Source organism: Callithrix jacchus, chromosome 1 (genome assembly GCF_049354715.1).
Source record: "Callithrix jacchus isolate 240 chromosome 1, calJac240_pri, whole genome shotgun sequence".
NCBI classification, from domain to species: domain Eukaryota; kingdom Metazoa; phylum Chordata; class Mammalia; order Primates; family Cebidae; genus Callithrix; species Callithrix jacchus.
Genome location: NC_133502.1, coordinates 86,796,866 through 86,820,900, shown reverse-complemented (window position 1 = coordinate 86,820,900; position 24,035 = coordinate 86,796,866). Strand labels below are relative to the sequence as shown.

General features: G+C 37.0%; 1 protein-coding gene and 1 pseudogene across 8 annotated transcripts in view; both read right to left on the bottom strand.

Annotated features, from left to right (window-relative positions):
- CNTNAP3 (contactin associated protein family member 3) overlaps positions 1-24,035 on the bottom strand; it is a 218,309-nt gene that overhangs the window by 170,172 nt on the left and 24,102 nt on the right. The window lies entirely within an intron of this gene.
- On the bottom strand, positions 19,865-22,084 carry LOC100393581 (bromodomain-containing protein 7 pseudogene; annotated as a pseudogene).

The following is a 24,035-nucleotide window of genomic DNA, read 5'->3' as shown; positions in this document are numbered from 1 at the left end:
TGGAGTACAACAAAATTATTCCAGAGAGAATATGGCCAAACAGGAACAGCTCTGGAGTGCAGTTCCCAGCAAGAACAATGCAGAGGATAAGTGATCACTGCATTTCCAAACAAGTTTTTACTGCCCACAGACCAGGAGATTCCCAGGCTGAAAAGCGCCACAAGTTTCCAGCACAGTTTAAGCAGGTGCCCTGGGTCTCCACACAAATCTAGGCGGCCATTTCAACTGCTGCCTGGAACACCTGGGATACAGAGTCGCACATTCAATTGAAAAAAAAGAAAAAAAGGAGAGCTGAAACAAGGAGCCAGGTGATTTGGCTCAGTGGGTCCCACCCCAACAAAGACCAGCAATCTGAAATGCTCTGGATTGAGAGTTTCATGGCAAGTGCAGCTGGACCTGGGACAGTCCAGCTCAGTGCAAAAGGGAAGGACGTCAGCCATTACTGAGGCAGTCAACCATTAGTGAGGCAGACTGCCATTACTGAGGCAGTTCTAACCGGACCTCTGTAAACAAAACTGCAAGGAAGTTCACACAGCAGCTGGGCAGAGCCCACAGCAGCTCAGCAACACCTCTGCTGGCAGACTGTGATTAGACTACCTCCTTGCTGAGCAGGGCATCTCTGAAAAAAGGCAGCAGAATAACAGGAACTTATAAATAAAGCCCTACCTTCCAAGGACAGAACACCTGGGAAAAAAGGCGGTTATGAGTTCCACTGCAGCAGACTTAACCGTACCTACCCAGCAGCTCTGTACAGAACAATGGAGCTCCCAGCTCAGCACTTGAGCTCCCATAAGGGACAGACTGTCTCCTCAAGCAGCTCCCTGACCCCCATATAACCAAAGAGACATCTCATAAAGGAGAGCTCAGGCTGACATCTGGTGGGTATCCTATTGGGATAAAGATAACAGAAGAAGAAACTGGCAGCAACCCTTACTGTTCTGCAGCTGCTGCAGGTGATCCCCAGGCAAGCAGGGTCTAGAGTGGACCTCCAGCAGTCCTACAGCAGGGAGGCCTGACTGGTAGAAGGAAAACTAAAAAACAGAAAAAAATAACTTCATCAGCAACAAAAAGGATGTCCATTCAGAAACCCCATTTGAAAGTCACCAACCACAAAGACCACAGGTAGATGGGAAGAAAAAAATCCACAAAGATGGGAAGAAACCAGCACAAAAAAGATAAAAATGCCCAAAACCAGAACGCCTCTCCTCCTCCAAGGGATCAAACTCCTCACCAGCAAGAGAACAAGGTTGGATGGAGAATGAGTATGATGAGCAAAAAAAGCAAGAGTTGCAATCCTAGTCTCTGATAAAATAGACTTTAAACCAACAAAGATCAAAAGAGACAATGAATGGCATTACATAATGGTAAAAGGATCAATGTAACAAGAAGGGCTAACTATCCTAAATATATATGCACCCAATAGAGGAACACCCAGATACATAAAGCAAGCTCTTCCCAACCTACAAAGAGACTTAGACTCCCATGCAACAGTAGTGGGAGACTTTAATACTCCACTGTCAATATTAGAGCAACGAGACAGAAAATTAACAAGGATATCTAGGACTTGAACTCAGATCAGGACCAAGAAAACCTAATAGACATCTACAAAACCCTCCACCCTGAATCCACAGAATATACATTCTTCTCAGCACCTCATCGTACCTACTCTAAAACTGACCACATAATTGGAAGTATATCACTCCTCAGCAAATGCAAAAGAACAGAAATCATAACAAACAGTCTCTCAGACCACAGTGCAATCAATTAGAACTCAGAATTCAGAAACTAACTTAGAACCGCACAACTTCATGGAAACAACAGCTTGCTCTTGAATGTTGGGTGGATAAACAATGAAATGAAGGCAGAAATAAACATGTTCTTTGAAACCAATAAGAACAAATACACAACATACTAGAATCTCTGGGACACATTTAAAGCAGTGTCTAGAGGAAAATTTATAGCAATAAATGCCCACTTGAGAAGCAAGGAAATATCTAAAATTGACACCCTATCATCAAAATTGAAAGAGTGAGAAGAGCAAGATAAAAAAAAAACTCAAAAGCTAGTAGAAGACAAGAAATAACTAAGATCAGAGCAGAACTGAAAAAGATAGAGATACAAAAAACCCTCAAAAAAATCAATAAATCCAGGAGCTGGTGTTTGGAAAAGATCAACAAAATAGACTCCAAGCCAGAATAATAAAAAAGAAAAGAGAGAATAATCAAATAGATTCAATAAAAAAAATAAAGGGGATATCACCATGGATTCTACAGAAATACAAACTACCATCAGAGATTACTACAAACAACTCTATGCACAAAAACCAGTAAACATGGAAGAAATGAATAAATTCCTGGACACTTGCACCCTCCCAAGCCTAAACCAGGAAGAAGTTGAAACCCTGAATAGACCAATAACAAAAGCTGAAGTTGAGGCAGCAATTAATAGCCTACCAACCAAAAAATGCCCAGGTCCAGAGGAGTTCACATCTGTACACAGATGTAAAAAGAGGAGCTGGTATCACTCCTTCTGAAACTATTCCAAACAATCCAAAAAGAGGGAATTCTCCCCAAATCATTTTACGGGACCAACATCATCCTGATACCAAAACCCCCCAAGACTCAACAAAAAAAGAAAACTTCAGGCCAATATCCATGATGAACATAGATGCAAAAATCTTCAATGAAATACTGGCAAACCAATTGCAACGACACATCAAAGAGCTTATCCACCATGATCAAGTAGGCTTCATCCCGGAAATACAAGGCTGGTTCAACATATGCAAGATTATAAATGTAAACCACATACACAGAACCAAAGACAAAAACCACATGATTTTCTCAATAGATGCAGAGAAGGCCTTCGACAAAATTCAACAGCCCTTAGGCTAAAAGTTCTCAATAAACTATGTATCGATTGAACATATCTCAAAACAATAAAAGCTATTTATGACAAACCCACAGCCAATATCATACTGAATGGGCAAAATCTCGAATCATTCCCTTTGAAATCTGGCACTAGACAAGGATGCCCTCTCTCACCAATTCTATTCAATATAGTATTGGAAGTTCTAGCCAGAGCAGTCAGGCAAGAAAAAAAAAAATAAAGTGTATTCAATTAGGAAAGGAGGAAGTCAAATTGTCTCTATTTGCAGACAACATGGTTGTGTATTTAGAAGACCCCATCATCTCAGCTCAAAATCTCCCTAAACTGATAAGCAACTTCAGCAAAGTCTCAGGATAAAAAAATCAATGTGCAGAAATCACAAACCTTCCTATACACCAGGAGTAGACTAATAGAGAACCAAATCAGGAGTGAACTCCCATTCACAATTGCTACTAAGAGAATAAAATACCTAGGAATACAACTAACAAAGGATGCAAAAACCTCTTCAAGGAGAACTATGAACCACTGCTCAACAAAATAAGAGAGGACACAAACAGATGGAAAAGCATTCCATGCTCATGGTTAGAAAGAATAAAAACTGTAAAAATAACCACACTGCCCTAAGTAATTTATAGATTCAATGCTATCCCCATCAAGCTACCTATGACCCTCTTCAAAGAACTGAAAAAAAAAAAACACCTTAAACTTCATGTGGAACAAAAAGAGAGCCTGCATAGTCAAGACAATCATAAGCAAAAAGAACAAAGATGAAGGCATCATGCTACCTGACTTCAAACTATACTACAAGGCTATAGTAATCAAAACAGCATGGTACTGGTACCAAAACAGAGATATAGACCAATGGAACAGAACAGAGGCCTTGTAGGCTATGCTACACATCTACAACCATCTGATCTTTGACAAACCTGACAAAAACAAGCAATGGGGAAAGGATTCCCTGTTTAAGAAATGGTATTAGGAAAACTGGCTAGAAATATGCAGAAAGCAGAAACTGGACCCCCTTCCTGATACCCTACACTAAAATTAACTAAAATTAATGGATTAAAGACTTAAACATAAGACCTAACACCATAAAAACCATAGAAGAAAACCTAGGCAAAACCATTCAGGACATAGGCATAGGCAAGTACTTCATGACTAAAACACCAAAAGCATTGGCAACAAAAGCCAGAATAGACAAATGGGATCTAACTAAAAGCCAGAGCTTCTGTACAGCAAAAGAAACAATCATTGGAATGAACTGGCAATCAACAGAATGAGAAAAAAATTTTGCAATCTACCCATCTGACAAAGGGCTAATATCCAGAATCTGCAAAAAAACAAAAACAGATTCACAAGAAAAAACAAACAAACCAACCCATTCAAAAATGGGCAAATGACATGAACAGACACTTTTAAAAAGAAGACATTTATGAAGAAAACAAACATAAAAAAATGCTCATCATCACTGGTCGTTAGAGAAACCAAAACCACACTGAGATACCATCTCACACCAGTTAGAATGGCAATCATTAAGAAATCTGGAGACAACAGATGCTGGAGAGGATGTGGAGAAATAGCAACCCTTTACACTTTTGGTGGGAGTGTAAACTAGTTCAACCATTGTGGAAGACAGTGTGGGAATTCCTCAAGGACCCAGAAATAGAAATTCCATTTGACCCAGCAGTCCCATTTCTGGATTATATCCAAAGGATTATAAATCGTTCTACTATAAAGACACATGCACACATATGTTCATTGTGGCACTATTTACAAAAGCAAAGACTTGGAACCAACCCAAATGCCCATTGATGATAGACTGGACAAGGAAAACGTGGCACATATACACCATGGAATACTATGCAGCCATAAAAAAACGATGATTCTGTGTCCTTTGTAGGGACATGGATGAATCTGGAAACCATCCTTCTTAGCAGACTGACTCACGCACAGAAAATCAAACACCGCATGCTCTTACTCATAGGCAGGTGTTGAACAATGACAACACATGGACACAGGGAGGGGAGTATCACACACTGAGGTCTGTTGGGGGGTATTTGGGGAGGGACAGTGGTGGGTAAGGAGGTTTGGGAGGCATAACATGGGGAGAAATACCAGATATAGGTGATGGGGGGATGGAGGCAGCAAACCACATTGCCATATATGTACCTATGCAACAATCTCTATACAATGATCTGCACATGTACCCCAGAGCCTAAAGTACAATAAAAAAAGTATATATGTATATATATGTAAAAATTATCCCAGAGAAAACAGATAGTTCCCATGAAATTTACTATTCTGTGTTACTTAACAATAAAATATAAAAATAAATTGATAAAAAACATATACATTTTTTCCTCTGAAGGGACCATAAGCACCTCTTAAGTTTGTATTATATATATGTACACACACACATACACACACACACACACATACACACAAAGATATAATTTATAATTTTTATTTGTTTTGCTTTTTATTGTTCCATGTTGTGACTTGAAGAGTCAGGAATATGATCTAGTAGACAGGATAAAAAATTATTGGTAACAAATACTTTGCATCTGAATGACACTCAAATGTTCCATATTTTTTTTAAGCCACACAGCTAGGAGGTAGACACAGCTCTTGTTCAAAGTTGAATGTTGCTCTATATGTAGACCAGGGGCATCTTCCACTCATGCAACATGGTTTCCTAGATCAGGCAAGATTTATTCCTGGATGATCTATGGCAATATTTACATGAGCCCCTGCCAGAGACAGTGCATGGATTTCTTCAGTATGCAGTGGAAATTGCTTCTACAGTTTCTTCTCTCTGTTCATTCCTTCTTCCAACTTCACTTTTCAGGATGTAACAGAATTCCACCTACCCACTTCCATAATTACTCAATTTAACAATGAATATGTATTGAGCATTTGAGAACTCTGGGTCAGGCACAGAGTTCCCTTTACATAAATTTTGCATTTAATTTCTAAAGTACCTTTAAAAGACGAGGCCTCATTACTATCCTCCATACGGATGGTGAGGAGCTCACCTACGTTTACACATCTTAAGCTTTGGATTCAGAACCTGTGCAATTAAATTTTTATCATTATTTTGATGATAATCATGGGATATGGTGATTCTAAAATAAATGTACAAAAGCTATGAAGAAGGTTGGGAGTGAGCAGGTCTGGCTACCTACAGAAGCAGCCCCCATGCAGCAGGGCATCTTTTCATGCTCCTGGTCAGGCAAGGCCTGGGCTTTGGAAGGGTGAGTGTGCAGTGCCAAAGGGGTTTCCTCTCCTGGTACATTCCCGTTGACTCTACCAGATCTACTGTTCTCTCCTAAGCCTATGTAAAATTTAATTGGTGGGAGATCCTTCTGGGGTTGGTCTAACTAGCAATCAATAGTCCTAGGTACAACACTACTGAAAATGTGTCTCTTTTTCTGTTTTATTGTTATTATTATTATTATTTTATTGTTTTAAAAGAGTTGGGAGAAGGTAAAAGAGATGCTACCAGCCAACTCATCATCTTAGGCTGGATCTTGTATTTTATGCACATAGTTAAACTTGAGGAACTATCCAATATTTTTGTTTCTTCCCCTCATCTTGGTTGGTCAGCATAAATGGCATCCTCTTTAGCTTGTATTTCATAACCTTTCTTTGGTATGGTATTTTCATTCCCTCTCATTCCAGATTTAGAAAAGTAATTACTATAAGAACACATGTGGAGACGCACAAGTAGGAAAAATGAGTCGACACGGTTCTGCTGTGCTACCCTCGGATCGTACATTCTCATTAGAGGAAGCAGGAGCCACTGGCCATCCCTCTTCTCAGCATCCCTCACAGTTTGTTAGTTTGTTGGTGTTAATAGTTGCACTTCTGCTAACAGATGACACACTTCAGCAACTTGATTTTAACTTTGATGAAGTAGTATTCAAATGCAAATAAGCCATATTTTCAGCCATTACTGATAAAGTAATGAAATTTTGGTGTTAGCAAATAAATTCATCAGGATGTTGTAGCCTCAGGAAATATGCAATCCCAGCTGGGTTTTAAGGGTGAGCTGCTGTGCACACAATTTAATTAAATGCTGAGTGGAAACGGTGGGAAATACAACGTGACTGACCTGTGCACTACTAGACAGCACTGGTCTGTGTGCCTTTGTTAAAGGCAGCTTTGATGGTTGGTATAGAAAGCCACTATGGGTAATGAAAAGAGAAAGGAAGTTGGCTGACTCCACCCCCAACTAGTGTGTGGTAATTGTCAAGTCACTCAGCCTCTCTAAGACAAAAATGTTATCCTTTGTTTTAAAAAAAAAAAAAACCCATAAAATGGGACAGTGTGGGGAATAACAGTCATATAAATCATCTCATAAGACTGTAAGGAAGACAATGAAATAATTGATACTAAAGCACTTTGTAACTAAATTATTATTCAAATGTGATGTTATATTCAATTTTTGTCTTCCTTAAATTTAAACAAATGAAAGCCTTTTATTTGTTAAGTCAGGGTTATACATGTATTGACTTGTATTCAACCTGGAAGCATCTTTTCTATGGTCACCAAAACTTTGTACACAGAACAGGGGAAGCAGTTATGTCATAATCCTCTAGCTCAGCCTCCCCGCCACCACAAATATTTCTTCTCCAATTCACCCTCCTCCTTCCCCTGCCTCTGATAAGACACTGCACCTGAGTTAAAATGCCAGAATTCTACCCCACGTAGCCTGTGAATTACAAAAACCTCATCCCCTCCATTCATAATATACATTCTGGCACACGCGTTTCAGTACCGGAATGAGATTAAAATATGTAGAGCAACTGAAACTTTATCTTACACTTTATATGGCTTGAGGAACAGCAGATGTTATTTTTTAAAGGGTAATTGATTTTTATAAAGGCTGATATTGGTACCACAGAGAAGATGCTGCTCTGAGCACAGTGTTTTGTCCCTAAATGTTCATGCAACATAGAATTTATTTTATCTACTGTTGTATACACTTAAAAATTTTCAAATTCTGAGGAAATTATTAAAGTCTGCCACTTATTTTATAATGAAAAACAAGGGAAAAGGGAGAAGTGAAAAACTGTGAAGCATATATTGTATGCTGAGAATTCTACCAGACACTTTCATGCATGCACATTATCATGTTTATTCCTAAAAGCATCCAGTGGGTTGCCTTTATCATATCTGCCTTACAGATGAGAAAATAAAATCACTAATTAAGACATGTGGAAAGATATTACTTTTAAAAATCAGCTTATGTTTCATTTTTATCCCTGGCCATGAATTATTCACATGATTTGTCAATCACTTAGTACTTGCTGGTTATAAATAATCTGGCATGATTACGTCTCTACTTTATATAGTTATATCTATTTGTTAAAATTCTTCATTTACTTCAGGTCAAAGTTACATAATGTGACTATCTGGGGCAGGGGGCTGTGTGAAAGAAAAGTAGAAACCCCTCAGCTGGAGCCTTAATTGCTTCTGACTAACAACAAAAATTAAAATTCCCATAACTATAGTATTTGGTCATAAGTGGCAGCACTGTTACAGAGTACATATTGACTTGGTTTACAGGGGAAATAATACACAGGTAAATCATCATCATCATCAATCATCATCGTTACAATTATCATCATATCACCATAATCTTATACTTTCTTCAACATTTGATGAGTACCAGGGCTGAAAAATATTTAAGGGCACAAAACATAAGTAAACAAAGTAAATGTGCAAAGCCAGCCACCATTAGGGGCTTCTATATATAAAGCAAATATATAGTTTAATCAACTTTGTCTTGACGAGACATTTCCCATTAAGATAACAAACTGTTTCAAATGTGATTTTATCCAGATATATTTGTTTGTTTCTTTCCTCATCTAATTGCATTTTAATATACAGCAGAGTCATTAAAAATTTCATGTATTACCTAGGGTGAGCAGAAGGTAGGAAGTGAGATGTAAAATAGGTAGCAACTGTCACAGCTCCTATACTCCAGTGTGATTGTATGTATTTATAGGGAAGAGGAGTGAAGATGGCTTTAAATAAACTCCCTCATTCCACTCTGAGATTTATAGGCTTTAAACAGCCATGCTTTTTGTCAGTACATCTGCCTTTTTGTTGAGGAGAATTTAAACATTTACCTGAGATCTAATTTCATTTTGGTAAAAAAAAGTCTAACTACACAAATAAAGAATCAGGTACTACAGTCTTTTTCAATTATGCTATTTGAAAGTAAAAAATACAGAAACACTCCCTCAAAATCTGTCTTTGTGTAGTTGTCCTATTTCAGCAGTATTTCCTTCAACCTTAGCAGGTTGGCAAAGAAAGAATATTCAGCTTACCAAAAATTTTTTATTAAAAAAAAGGCAATTATTGTTAAAATGTCAAAGTGTATATAATAATTTATAAAATTTATTCTCTTACAAAATGCATCTACATTCCCTAGGAGCTTTGAAAATGGACAAATAATAGAATAAATAAAAAACAAATAGTAGATGTTATACTTTAATCATATAAACAATCATATTAAAGGTAAGCAGTGCAAACACTCCTATTAAATGGCAATGATGGTCAGATTAGATGAGAAAGCAAGACCCAAATATATGCTGCCTACAAGGAACACACTTAAATAAAAAAAACTCAAAAAGCCTAAGTGTAAACACATGGAATAAAATAAATATTATGCTAACACTAGTCAAAAAAAAAAAAAAAAAAGCTGGATTGGCTATATAAGACAAAGTAGATTCCAGTACAAAAAAATATCACAAAAGATAAAGAAAATTATTTCATGATAAAGATGTTATTTCATCAGAGGACATAATCCTAAACACACAAACACTTAATAATGGAACTTCAAAACACATGAGGTGAAACCTAGTAAAACTGAAAGAAATAGATAAATCCACAATTATGGTGGGATATTCTATTACCCTGTCTTAGTAACTGATTGTGCAAGAAGACAGAAAATAGGGATTCATAAGTATTAATTATCACTCTCAACCTATATGATTCACTGATATTTATGGAATGCTTCACCTAACAGAAGAACATGCATTCTTTCAAGTTCACTTGAAACTTTTACCAAAATAGACTATTAAACAAGTTGTAACACAGTTAACATGATTTAAATCATGCAACGTATATCTCTGTGATATACAATAGATTAAAATAAAAAATCAACAATAGCAACTTAAAATCCAGAAATGTTAGGAATCTAATAACACATACTTCATAATCAATAAATCAAAGAAGAAACTAAAAGGGAAATTAACAAGTACTTCAAACTCAATGAATATGAAAATACAATTATCAAAATCTATGGGATGGAAATTCAGGCTTCTGCCCCAGGAAGTAGAAAGCTATAAGCAGCCTCATTTTCACCCTTAAAACAAACTTCAAGTTCATGATTATTTTACAAATTCAATGGAGACTTGAGCTTGCAGAACCACCACTTGGCCTAAAATCTAAAGAGATACTAATCTTGCAGGGAGAGATGTGAGCAGGAGTTCATGTTCATCTTAGATAGAAACCAGAGGTCAGTAAGAAAAGTTCAGCTGGAATAGTTAAAAAAAATGGTGAAACAGTAAGAATGGTGGAACAGTGAGAAATCCTTTATCATCCCAGAAGTTGGGAGAGTGTTCCCTCTTGCAGGCTTTTGCTCCACTAGCCATTGGCAGAAAATCACATGAACTCCATGGAGAACTTCAGTTGGCCCTCACGGATAATGTCAGAAAGGGCCCTAATGGTTAAATGACTCAGCCTATATAACTTTATTCTATATTTCCACTACATCTTGAATTTTGGGTAGTAGGTGTAGTTCTATTCATCTTGGTAACTAACTGCATAATTCAATAAAACCATCAGTGTGCATTTTTCATACCTCCAATAAACGATTTGATATAACATATAAACTCAAAATATCACTTGAGCAGGCAAAGAAGTCATCTTCATTTGGTGAGTGGAAACAACCAGGCAAAAGTGATACGCAAACAGGGCCTATGAGGAGAGGGTTGGAATGGAGTCAGAGCACCCTGAGGCTGACTGCGCTCCTCTCATTGTATTCTATTTCCCACAAATGGTGTGTTTACTTTCTTCGGGTAGTGATTAAACACATGTATTTTTCTTTCTTATTAAAAGTCAGTTGATAACATGCAAAGAAACACAAGGGTGAAATTGTGAGAAGTGACTATTTTAGTGAATACCAAATTATCCATCTGTATGTGACTGACTGCTCACTCAACCAAAATCTCCTAGCCCAGCCCCTAAAAAAACAGTTGGTAATATTTACATTTTTCCTAAGGATAACTGTAGTTAAACTAGTGATAATTTATGAATTGCTGTGAAAGCCCTGTATAAAAAGAGACATGCATTTATTATTACATGTAATATGATAGTATCAAAATATGATGCAAAAGTAATGTCCTCTAAACATTACAATAATGTTTAAGTTGCTAACGACAAAGAAATATTTTTTAGACCTAAGTGCACATCAAGGAAAATGCTGGGGATTAGAATTCTGCTGAAGTTTTTCCTACTGAGTTCCTTGGAAAAATATGACAACCTAAAAACATCTAGTTGGCAAAAATTAATGTGAAAGAAAATAGGTAAAGGTCCTACAGGATTTCTGGAATGCCTCCCTTAACACTGACTTTAATAACTAAGTTAGGAGAGCCAGTTATAGGAACGACTGTTGTATTTTACCATTTTCATCATTGGCCATAGTCCTTTTGAATCAGTTTTGAAACACAAATTAAGCTTCCAGTCAGAAATTAAATGTTATTTAAGAAAAAAATTACTTTGAAATATAGCTTCACATGACTTGGCAAAGATAGTATAGAGAAGTGATGTGTACTTTCCCTAGCTTCTACCAATGATTACATCTTATAAAATAACAGTACAGTATCAAAACCAGGAAATGATGTGTCTATCTAGTTGTATGACATGCGTAGGGTCCAAAACTCCCACCACAATCAAGAAAGAGAACTACTTCACTACAACAATCCTCTTCATCGCTAACATTTATAGTTATACATAGCAACCATTAATTTGTTTTCTATCTCTATAATTTCCTCAAGTGCTCAGGTTCCTAGATGGTCGGTCATCCCTATATTTTTTCATTCTTACGTTTGTTTTATATATAAAGTGCCTTTTAAAATATACTTATCAGGAAGAATAATATATAAGACATGTATTTGATCTTCCCAGAGCAGAAATTGGTAATATGATGGTGAATACAGTGCCCCTTTATTCTTGAGTGATTCCAGTTGCCTCTGGTAAACAGGAAGTTACCTACTCAACCTCATCTTTCTTGCCAAAAGTTGCATGACAGTTGAGCTATCACATATATCACTGCATTTTTTTGAACAAGAAAAAAGTGAAAGGACAAAATTTTTAGAAGGAAGAATGCAATTTTAAAGAAGTAACATGAAAATCCTAGAAAGGAGTAGGATGGCATTCCTCCTTAAGAATAATTTATAACATTAAGGAACAACTAGGTACTTAAAGAAATCATGGCATATCAGTAACTTCTTTAATTTTACTACTAAAAAGCAACCAGTTTAATGAATACGCCACATTCAGTAGCTGATGGACATTTGAGTTGTTTCTAGTTTTTGTCTACTGTATTAGTCCATTTTCATGCTGCTGATAAAGACATACCTGAGTCTGGATAATTCATAAAGAAAAAAGGGTTTAATGGACTCACAGTTCCACGTGGCTAAGGAAGATTCACAATCATGGCAGAAGGTGAAAAGCATATCTTACATGGCAGCAAATGAGAGAATGACAAGCAAAAGCGGTGTCCACTTATAAAATGATCAGAACTTGTAAGACTGATTCTCTACCACAAGAACAGTATAGGAGAAACCACTCCCATGATTCAATGGGAGTCTCCCACAACACATGGGAATTAATGACAGCTACGATTCATGATGAGATTTGGGTAGGGACACAGCCAAACCATATCATCTATTATGAATAATGTTGCTATGAAAATACACATTTTTTAATACAGAGTCTCTGTTGCCCAGGCTAGGGTGCAGTGGTGCAATCTCAGCTCACTGCAACCCCTACCTCCCGGGTTCAAGCAATTCTCCTGCCTCAGCTTCCTGAGTAGCTAGGATTACTGGCTTGTGCCAGCACGCCCAGCTAATTTTTACATTTTTAATAGAGACAGGGTTTCACCGTGTTGGCCAAGCTGGTCTCAAACTCCTGACCTCAGGTGATCCACCCACCTTATCCTCCCAAAGTGCTGGGATTACAGGTGTGAGCCACTGCACTCAGCTGCTATGAACATTTAAGTCTTAGAGTGGGCATGTATTTTTTGGAATGGAATTGCTGGGTTATACGGTAAGTATATGCTCTTACTTTTTAAGAAATTGCCAAACTATTCTCCAAGGTGGTGGTACCATTTACATTCTTACCAACCAAGTATGACAATTAAGACAATTCCGGTTTCTTCCAATCCATAAACAGAGTGTGTCTCTCAATTGATTTGGGTCTTTTTTATTCTCTAATAGCTATGTTTTATACTGTTCCATGAACAGGTCCTGCATACCTTGTGTAAGATCTACATATAAGTATTTTATTTTTTAATGCTATTGTGAATGAAATTGTTTTCTTAATTTGAAAATCAGATGGTAACTAATACATAAAAATAAAATTGATTTTTGTATATTCATCTTGTATCTTGTTAACCTGCTAAAATTCACTTATTAATTGGTGTTCTTTAGATTTCTAAATTTCTTAGAAGATCTCTATATAGGATCATGTTATCCATACATAATAATGTATGAAGAAACAGTCCACTTTAAGCAGCTTGTACTTCTAGGCGTTTTGTTTGCTGTGCTAAGACTACAAAGCCCTAAAAGCTCTTTTATGGACCATTCTTTTCCGTGGCTGTTTATGCAGCTGGCAACCTTGAGAGGTGAAGTTACCATTTTCTTTCACACACAGACCTTTCTTACTTACTACTTGCTATAACTGCAGTAGATTCCCCAGGCTCATTATTTCTCAGCTGCAATATAAGTCTGCCATGAGTTTTGTAATATTCATGTGTGCCCTATTGCATTGCCCCTGTGGGCTTCAGGGGCAAAAGAAACATACAAATATGCTGAAACTCATGTTGTTTGTGGTGCCATGAATAATATAGTACACAGGTGTTGTCAATCTTTAATTTTAGCCATCCTGGAGAACATATTATTTCTCTATGATATTAACTTATATTTCCCGAATGGTTAATGATTTTAACACCAAATGTTGACCAGGTTATTTAACCAGGTGTTAAATAACCTGGTTATTTAACACCAAATGTTGACCAGGAATTGACATGCATTGCCAATGTGAGTGTAACATATTCAAAAGCTTTTGAAAACAGTTTGAGTTTCTTAAGAGATTCACATACTGAAATTCCACTCCCAAAAGAAATGTAAAAGAATGTTTGTAGAAATGTATTCATAATAGATTCATACTGGAAACAAGCCATAGGTGTCCATTTTAAAAAGACTGGATAAACAAATAGCACAATTGAAATCCACTCAGCAATAGAAGAGAATGTGCTACAAACATGAAACAACATGGATGAAACTCAGAAGCCTTATGCTCCCTAAAGGAGCTGGGTACAAAAGCTACTGCTTGATTCTGGTACTGTGTGACTCCATTTATTTGAATCTCAAAAGCAGAAGCCAACCTAAATAATACTAAAGAAATTAGAATAGTGATGGGTGGAAGGTGCCTAGATAATGAATAAAAAGTACTAATACCTGTAATCCCAGCACTTTGGGAGGCTAAGGCCGGTGGATCACGAGGTCAAGAGATCGAGACCATCCTGGTCAACATGGTGAAACCCCATCTCTACTAAAAATACAAAAAATTAGCTGGGCATGGTGGTGCGTGCCTGTAACCCCAGCTACTTGGGAGGCTGAGGCAGGATAATTGCCTGAACCCAGGAGGCAGAGGTTGCGGTGAGCTGAGATCGCGCCATTGCACTCCAGCCTGGGTAACAAGAGTGAAACTCCATCTTAAAGAAAAAAAAAAGTATTAACAAATGGCAAAGGGGTGATGAAATGATCTGTAACTTGATCTGGGCTCTGGTAATACAGGAATATACATCTGTAAATATTAACTAGACCTCACACTTTATATCTATGCATTTGATTGTATTTTAAATTATGCCTCAATTACAAAAATTTTAAAAATAATTTTTCAAGTGATCCAAAAGAATCAAACCAGCCAAATATTTCTTGTTCTCATGTCTAATCTATATTAATATCCTTAAGAATATTTTGTTTGTTTGGATGCCACTTCCTGTCATAGTACTAACAACCTATTTTAGATGAACTTTAATTAAATACAATTACATATGCTGCTGAAGCATACTATTTGCAGAAGTAAATAAGATTAATTTCTTTAAAATCTATATATCTCTTCAACTAAAATGCATTTTGCTATAGATAGGCTGACGATATTTTGTTTGGCCTAGAGTCAGCTGAATCACTCAACATTTGTAACATATTCACATTGTCACATGCTACAAATCTGAAAAAAAAAAAAGCATAAAAACAGAATGCCATCGGACTTACTAGTTCTAAGAACTTAATAGCTCTTAGAGGCACAGATAAAAAATGTAGTCAGCAATATCCGCAGGCAAAACATTTTCCACTGTATTCTACTTTTCAGGCCCTTTGTTGTACAAGTACTTTGGCATACCTAACATCTAGGCACATCGGGAAGCTTAGTGTAGCTTCCGACCTACAAACTAAGGAGAGGAATATGTAAGAGTTTTGATTTTATGAAAAATGGGGGCCAGGCATGGTGGCTCATGCCTGTAATCCCAGCCCTTCGAGAGGCCAATGTGGGCAGATCCCCTGAGGCCAGGAGTTGGAGAACAGCCTGGTCAACATGGTGAAACCCCATCTCTACTAAAAGATGCAAAAATGAGCTGGGCAAGGTGGTAAGTACTTGTAATACCAGCCATTTGAGACAAGGATAATCCCAGCTACTTGGAAAAAGGGAAAGGGAAAAAGGGAGAAAAGCGAAGAGGAAGGGGAAAGGGATAGGAATGAAGGGAAAGGGAAGGGAAGGAGACAAGAAAAGAAAAATGTGGGGGAATTTAACTCTTATTAGTTATTTTAAATATTTGCTACATTTACATTATTCTGTCAGAGATTGATGATCTTTATATTTTTAAATTATTGCATACAATTTTACAAATTTCTTTCCTCATACAAAACAATGAAATCTCACATGCTGTTCTGTTCTAGGATACTGCATTGTACAGTAGTGGAAATTTCAAACAGTTAAAGATCACATGCTTTAACAAACCATTTACGGGTCGTTTCTCCAATGTAAGAATTTTGCTATTATTTAGTAATATGATTTTAAACTGTGGTACTAAGTTTTCAGTAGGAGTTATACTTTCTAATGTAGAAAATAAATATCTTGATATTAAAAGGCCCTTACAAATATCCTGAGCTATTCATTTTTTATTAAAAATATTCAGTAAATATTTTCTCTGCCTCTTCATCACTGAACCTAGTCAGTGTGCCAAAAAACCATGGTCAAGTAGAAGGACATTTGAATAGTGGAGAAATACAAGAAGTGGAGGAAAAAGATCCAGTATATCTCCATTTGCTCTGTGCTTGCAGTTTATCACGTAGGTTTCTAAATTATCCTTTTCTATGAAATTCATTTCCATGCACCAACATTAATTTCCAAATTCAAACCCATGGGCCTGCTCCTTGGTTGTACTCTGCACAACAGAGTTCATGGTTTTCAATATATAAAAAAAGCCCTTCTGAATCATTAACAAACTAAGTCTTCTGGCTGAGAATGAGAGTTAATGTAAGCACTTTCTGAAAACAGAAAAAGAGGACAAAATACATACATGCTTTGGCCTAGCCAGTTTCAAATTGCTTCTGGCAATACTATCCATTTCATCTCTACTCCTGCACTTCTATTTCATATTAACAAAGGAGAATATGTAGTTATTAAAATGGAAAGTTGTCTCACATAAAATACTACTGAGCCAATCCAATGAATGTTCGCAATTAAAGGTATACTAATCATAAAAAGAAGAAAACTTGATAAACAAAAGAATCATCAAGTACTAGCATGAGTTATGAAGTGTTTTTTTTTTAAGCTTTTGTCTAAATAACTTTGGATAACATTGTTTTCTTAAGGAGACACTTAGGAAGAATGACAAATGAAGTTCTACTTTTTCTTTATTTGTCTTTTCTTGTATCAAATGCCCCATCATATTTTAGAAATACTGATTTTGCAGAAAAATTTAGCAATGTGCAGTTCTAGGAAATATTGATGTAAACTTAATGACAACAAAGTCAGGTTTAATAGCCAAATCCAAATTTCAAAAACTTCACATTTTATATAATGGCACCAATTTTCCTGCAGCTGAATATACACACACTATCTAACTATACCTATAAATGTCAGTATATACATACATATATATGTCAGTATATATATATATGTGTATACTGACTTACATATCAACAGTATATACTGACAATAACTAGTCAGTATATACTTATACATAGTCAGCATATACTGAAGTATATGTACATATATTACTGACACATATGTGTGTGTATATGCACACACTGACCATGTATGTATATACTGACATAGATACTTGTATATATACACATATCCACACACTAACCATACATATATATATATTTCACACCCCCACACACTGACCATATATATATTCCACACCCACACATACTGACTATATATCTATCTATATTCAGCTTCAGAAAAATTGGTGCGATTATGTAAAATATAAAGTTCTTGAAATTTTGATTGGACTATTAAATACACACACTCTCTATATATACATATTTAGTATATATTTGGTACATAGTACATACACATATATATACACATATACAAATGTGTGCATTTTGTGTGTATTGATGTATACTTATTGAATACATTAACATCAATTTGCAAACTTATATACACAGAATTAATCATACACCTGTAATTAACCTTTTCATTCTTTCATGTTTCTTTGCATAAAGAAGTAAAAGAGTTGTTTGGATATTGAGTGGAAGAGGATACATACATAATTAGAAATTGACAGAGGAAACATTAAAATATTTCAACTATTTCTCCATTTTTGACTAACATTTTCCAGAGTCATTACTTTTGATTTTTGTTGTGTTATAATTACTCGCTGTTTACAATATCCATTTACTTCCTTGAGGAAGGAAGATTGAGAAAAACTGTGGGTGAAAGGCCAGCAGTGCTGTGGAGATCCTGGGACCTTTGGCCCCAGGTCATCCTGTGATCTCCTCATCTTCCTCCTGCTTCCCTATGCCTTCCTCACAACACTTCACAGACTTCTGTCCTCATCCTGTTCTAACATCTTTTCTAAAATATATTTTACAACAATTTCTCTACATTTCTTACGTGTCTAAAACACAGGGTGACAATGTCATATATAGTAATACTTTAAACCATAACATTCCCATTCTGGTTTAGGAAAAATTACAAATCAGTTTAAAACTATTTTGGCAAGCAATCTAAATTGACTATAGAATATCTTATTTCTTTCCTGTAACAGGAAAGAGATGGTGACGAGATGGTACATAGGAAATTCTTTATGAAAGCTATGAAATTCAGGGCATTGCTAATTCTTACTAAAACATCTGGAAACTTAGCAATTTTGAGCATCATAAAAAATAAATAGGAAGGTACATGGAAGAAAAACCATGTTCTCTAAAACCCTATAAAGCTGTTTCCTAAATATAATGAAACAAATTTTTTTTTAAAAAGTTAACTCTATGATATAAAAAAATTGACCTTTTTTGGTTTATTTTCCTTTTTAATTTTTAATTTTTGTGGGTATACAGTGGGTATATATATTTATGGGATACATGATAGATTTTGATACAGGCATGCAATATATAATAATCATCATGGAGACTGGGGTATCTGATTTAAGTAGCTTTTGTACTAGATAACACTTAAAAATGTTTAAAGCTAAAATAACAGCATACAAAGAATTATCAGTGCAGTCACAATCATCATCATCATCATCCTCATCCTCATTTTACACTTTTTCAATTTGAACAAAAGGGAGATTGTTGAATCTACTAATACAAAAATCAAATGAGATGATGAGACTGGTCCTGTGTCAGCTAGTTATAAATAGAAAATACACATATATATACTATTGGAAGGAATAATCCCAAATGGTGATGTTTTACAACACATTATGTATAAAATGAGGCACAAAAGTGAACTTTAATTTTCAGTGAAGTACAAATAAAATAGTGAAGAGCTCTCCAGGTTGACAATTACAGGAATAATTCTAAAACCACACATCAGCTGATTGGGACTCCTTATGAAACTAATTAAAATGCACCAAAAACCATATTGCATTTCTAATACACAAGGTAAAACTGGTAGAAACATTTCATAATAAGATTTTTGATCCTTTTCTGTTTTTTAAAATTGAATAATTGTGACAGAGAATTAGAAACGCATTAATTTTATTCTTAGAGGTTTCTCTCTCGAGTCTTTTTTTTTTCACTGTTCCTAAGTTTAACTAAAAACACAATTTACAAATATTTAGTATCTTCTGAAAAGCATCTCTAAGTTAAGAATGAAAAAGTATGGGCCGGGCACAGTGGCTCACCCCTGTAATCCCAGCACTTTGGGAGGACAAGGTGGGTGGATCACCTGAGGACAGGAGTTCAAGACCAGCCTGACCAACATGGTGAAACCCTCTCTCTGCTAAAAATGCAAAAATTAGTTGGGCATGGTGGTGCACTCCTGTAATACCAGCTACCTGGGAGACTGACGCAGGAGAATCGTCTGAATCCCAGAGGCAGAGGTTGCAGTGAGCTGAGATCTTGCACTCTAGCCTGGGCAACAAGAGCAAAACTCTGTCTGGAGCGAGGGCTGTAGGGGTTGGGTAAAAAAAAATAATGAATAAGTATGTACATAATATATAACCAAATACCAGGCAGCCTCAACTCCCATTAGGACCACACTCAGCAACATCCATCTTTTTAGGTTCCTGAATATCTTCTATCAAATCCACGAAGTTGTTTTCCACGACAGGGGAAGGAATGGAACTCCCCATTGCTTTTCCAACTCTATAGGTGCTTACAATATCACCTGGAGTGACTTCCTGTGCAAATTATTTAAGATTATTGGTCACTTGTTCAGTGAGATGCATTTCTCTGTATGAGGGACCCAAGAGACAGATCATGTTGAGAGGGTCTGGTGCTCAAAAGTTCATTTGGGGCTTCCTGGAGCTCCCTGGTCAATCTGATGGTCTCTACTGGAATGCTTCAGCTTCTTCAGAGTCAAAAACTTCAAGTGGTAAGCTGAAGTATGGTACTGCTTTCACCGCTATGAGCCTGTCTTGAGTATTGAAGTCCAAATGCCCTGCTGGCTCTTTTTCTGTAATTTCCATTTCTTTTGCTGTGTCAAGTGTCCTAGCATGGCCTTCATCTTCAGGCAATGGCATCTCCAATTCTTGTAGGGTCCTGGAATGCGCGCCTTTTGTTAAAACATTCAGTAAACTATCAGCCATAACATATGGATAATCTTGGCATGTGACCAAAAATTCATGGATGCTGAAATCACTTGGAAGATCAGAGTCTTCCCTATAGGTTGAATAGATTAAATCAGCATCATTCTAGCTGATATTTGCAAAAGTGGCGTCATAATGTGGTGCATTAAGAACTGTAGGGCACATAATTCAAATATAACACTGGAGTGACTTTGTTCCTTTTATCATCTTTGAATTCCTGCAAAGTATTCACTCCAGACTAAAGTCTCCCAGTTGTCATTCCCAGTCTCACAGGGCAGTAGCCTGGCTCTCCTACAATGGGATTCACAGGATGGAGAAACCTCAACATCATCATTCCATCTGATTTTCTTCTTTCAACTTTGTACTGTTCATAGCCCGCCTGATCAGCTTTCCTCCAGACTCCTTCACAACGTGGTCAAGCTGTTCCTGCTCTCTTTCTAAGTTATTGCTCTTAAACTTATCTGAAATCACACCTTTGTCTTTCTTTTTATTTTCTTTACTAGGATTCTTGAAGACTTGGCTTTGAGTGCTTGGCCATCTTGTCTTTCTTTTTATTTTCTTTACTAGGATTCTTGAAGACTTGGCTTTGAGTGCTTGGCCATCTTCAGATTCTCTCTCCTCTCTCTCTCCTCTCTCTCTCTCTCTCTCTCTCTCTCTCTCTGTTGGACAGCAGCCTCTGTCCTCCCCACCCTGCGAGGTGTCTGTTCTATTTCTGCTTTCGAGTTTTCCACAAGTCAGCCATAAAGTCTATGCTCTGCTTCAGGCTCTGAATTACTTCCTGGCTAAGAATTTTCATCCCTGAGTACAACAGCTTCTTTGCAGCTTTATAATAAAAGGTCTCTGGTTTGCTGTAAATCATGGCATTAGCACACATTCGTTTGAAGTTACCCGTTAGTTCTTCTATCAACTGGTGGTCATTGTTCTTGATCTTTTCTTGCATGGTACTAAAATCCACTGGGTGTTTTAATGATCATGGAGTAGCCAGAAGCAATAAAATCAGTCACAGGAAATGAAAAGAAAGCACTTAGATCTATTCTCTGCAATTGTCTCATCAGCTGATCCCAAGCTTCTTGAAGGGGTGTCTGTTCTATTTCTTATTTAGCTAAAGAGCTTGTGAGAGGCTTCTCAGGGGGCAAGTCTAATCTCACAGGGGCATGACACCTGAGGTCTTTTCCTGGCTCATTCTCCACACGGTCTCAATCTCACTTCTTTTTATCCTCCATAACTCTTCTGCGTTTTCTCCCCTTTTCTTCCTCTAGAACCTGCTTCTCTCCTATCTTTCTCTTTTTCCACTTTCTGTCCTTGTGTTTGTCATGATCGTTTTTGTCTTTGAAGAGGCTGGAGTCATGCCCCAAGCTGCCCAAGGGGAGTTCAGTGACTTTGTTTCCTCCCACTTTGAAGACCAACTTAAAGGGTTTCTCTACATACTCCTTGTAGAGGTGTTTGTCTGACTTGTGCTTCTTGCCCATATCTGACTGGGCTCTGGTGCCTGTCCCGAGCCAGGCCCAGGCCCAAGCCATTCATCTCTGATTCTGGTTTGGGCCCCAGGAGTGGAGGATGGTAGTGCAGCCCCCTCCTGTTGAGTTTGTTTTCAAGTTGTCAGTGGCATACAACTGGCAGTGTGGTGGCCAATTTAAATGGAACCATAGGGGACTGAGACCATGTAAACTACTTAAATATCACTGACGCCCCCACTCCCCATCAAACAGTGGGCTACCATAACCTAATTCAAGAAGCTCTTTCGGAGTTTTGACATTTCTTTGGTTAACAACTAACATTACTTGGCATTATTTCATGTTTTATTCTGAATTATTCTACTATAGAAGCTTACATTTAATACCATCTATACATATTATTTAATGTTTGCTTTTTCAAGGCTCTGAGCTAGATGCTGTGAAACAATATGCTTTACTGACACTTTTATTCCCACTGTTAATACTACTAATTGTCAGGCATGGTGACTCACACCTGTGATCTCAGCACTTTGGGAGGCTGAGGTGGGCAGATCACAAGGTCAGGAATTCGAGACCAGCCTGACCAACATGGTGAAACCCCATCTCTACTAAAGATACAAAAAATTAGCCAGTCATGGAGGCACATACCTGTAATGCCAGATACTTGGTAGGCTGAGGCAGGAAAATCACTTGAACCCAGGAGGCGGAGGTTGCAGTGAGCAGAGATCATGCCATTGCACTCCAACCTGGGTGACAGGGCAAGATTCCGTCTCAAAAAAAAAGCACTACTAATTATAATTTCTACTTCTGCAGAACTCAGTAGATTTTTAGCTACTTTGGATCAGATCATATACTAATTTTTTAATTATGGTAATACACATCACATGAAATTTACCATTTGAATCATTTTTATATGTAAAATTCAGTATCATTAAGTACATTCCTATTGTGCAAGCATCACTACCATCCATTCCTAGAGCTTTTTCATCTTCCCAACCAAAAACTCTGAACCAACTAAACAATAACCCCAATACCAGCCCCTGGAAACCACTACTCTATTTCTTGTCTTAATGAATTTTACTACTCTAGGTACCTCATATACATAGAATAATGTAATATTTGTCCTTTTGTGTCTGGCTTATTGCACATAGCATAATGTCTTGAAAGTTCATCTGCGTTATAGTACAGACCAGAGTTTTCTTCCTACATGACATTAGGTTTCTCCATTTATCCATCAATGGACATTTGGGTTGTTTCTCTTTTGGTTCCTGTAGATAAACCTGCTCTGAATATTGGTGTAACACAACCTAACTATTTTATGTGTTTTAATTCATTTAATCTTCACAACTATTTTTGTGAAAAAAAATACTATTTCATGATAAGTACTTTACTAATCCTATTTTATAACTGAGGAAACAAAAAGTCAGGGAGATAAAAGGAATTTGTCCAAAGTCACATAGCTAGTAAGGAATAGTAGAGCCTTGATGATTCCAAGCTTATTCCTAAGCACTAAGGATAAGATAGCACCCTTCCTTCACGGAAGTCAGAATTGCACCAAGTGTAAGTAAAGTATACAAATACCTAGTACACATTGCCATGTGATAAATGCTATGAGAGTGTTTTAAGGGAAAGTGTTAGACACATTTAGTGTGCAGGGCTCAGCAAACTAGGGCTGGCAACCCAAATCTAGATTACAACTTGCTTTTATACACCCAAAGAACTAAGAATGGTTTTACATACGTAAAGTGTTGTATTCAGAAAAAAAAAGTCGGGGCGGGGGGTGGGTGGCTGGGCATGGTGGTGCAGGCCTGTAATCCTGACAGTTTGGGACACCGAGACGGGTGGATTGCTTGAGCCCAGGAATTTAAGACCAGCCTAAGCAACCTAATGAGACTCTGTCTCTACAAAAAATACAAAACTTTGCTGGGCATTATGGCATGTGACTATGGTCCCAGCTACCTGGGTGTCTGAGGTGGGAGGATCACATGAGCCCAGGGAGGTTGAGGCTACATTGAGCTGTGAACTTACCACTGTACTCCAAACCTGGGCAACAGAGCAAGACTGTGTTTCAAAAAAAAAAGAGAGAGAGAGAAAGGGGGAAAAGAAAAAAAAGGAAGTAAGGAGGGAAG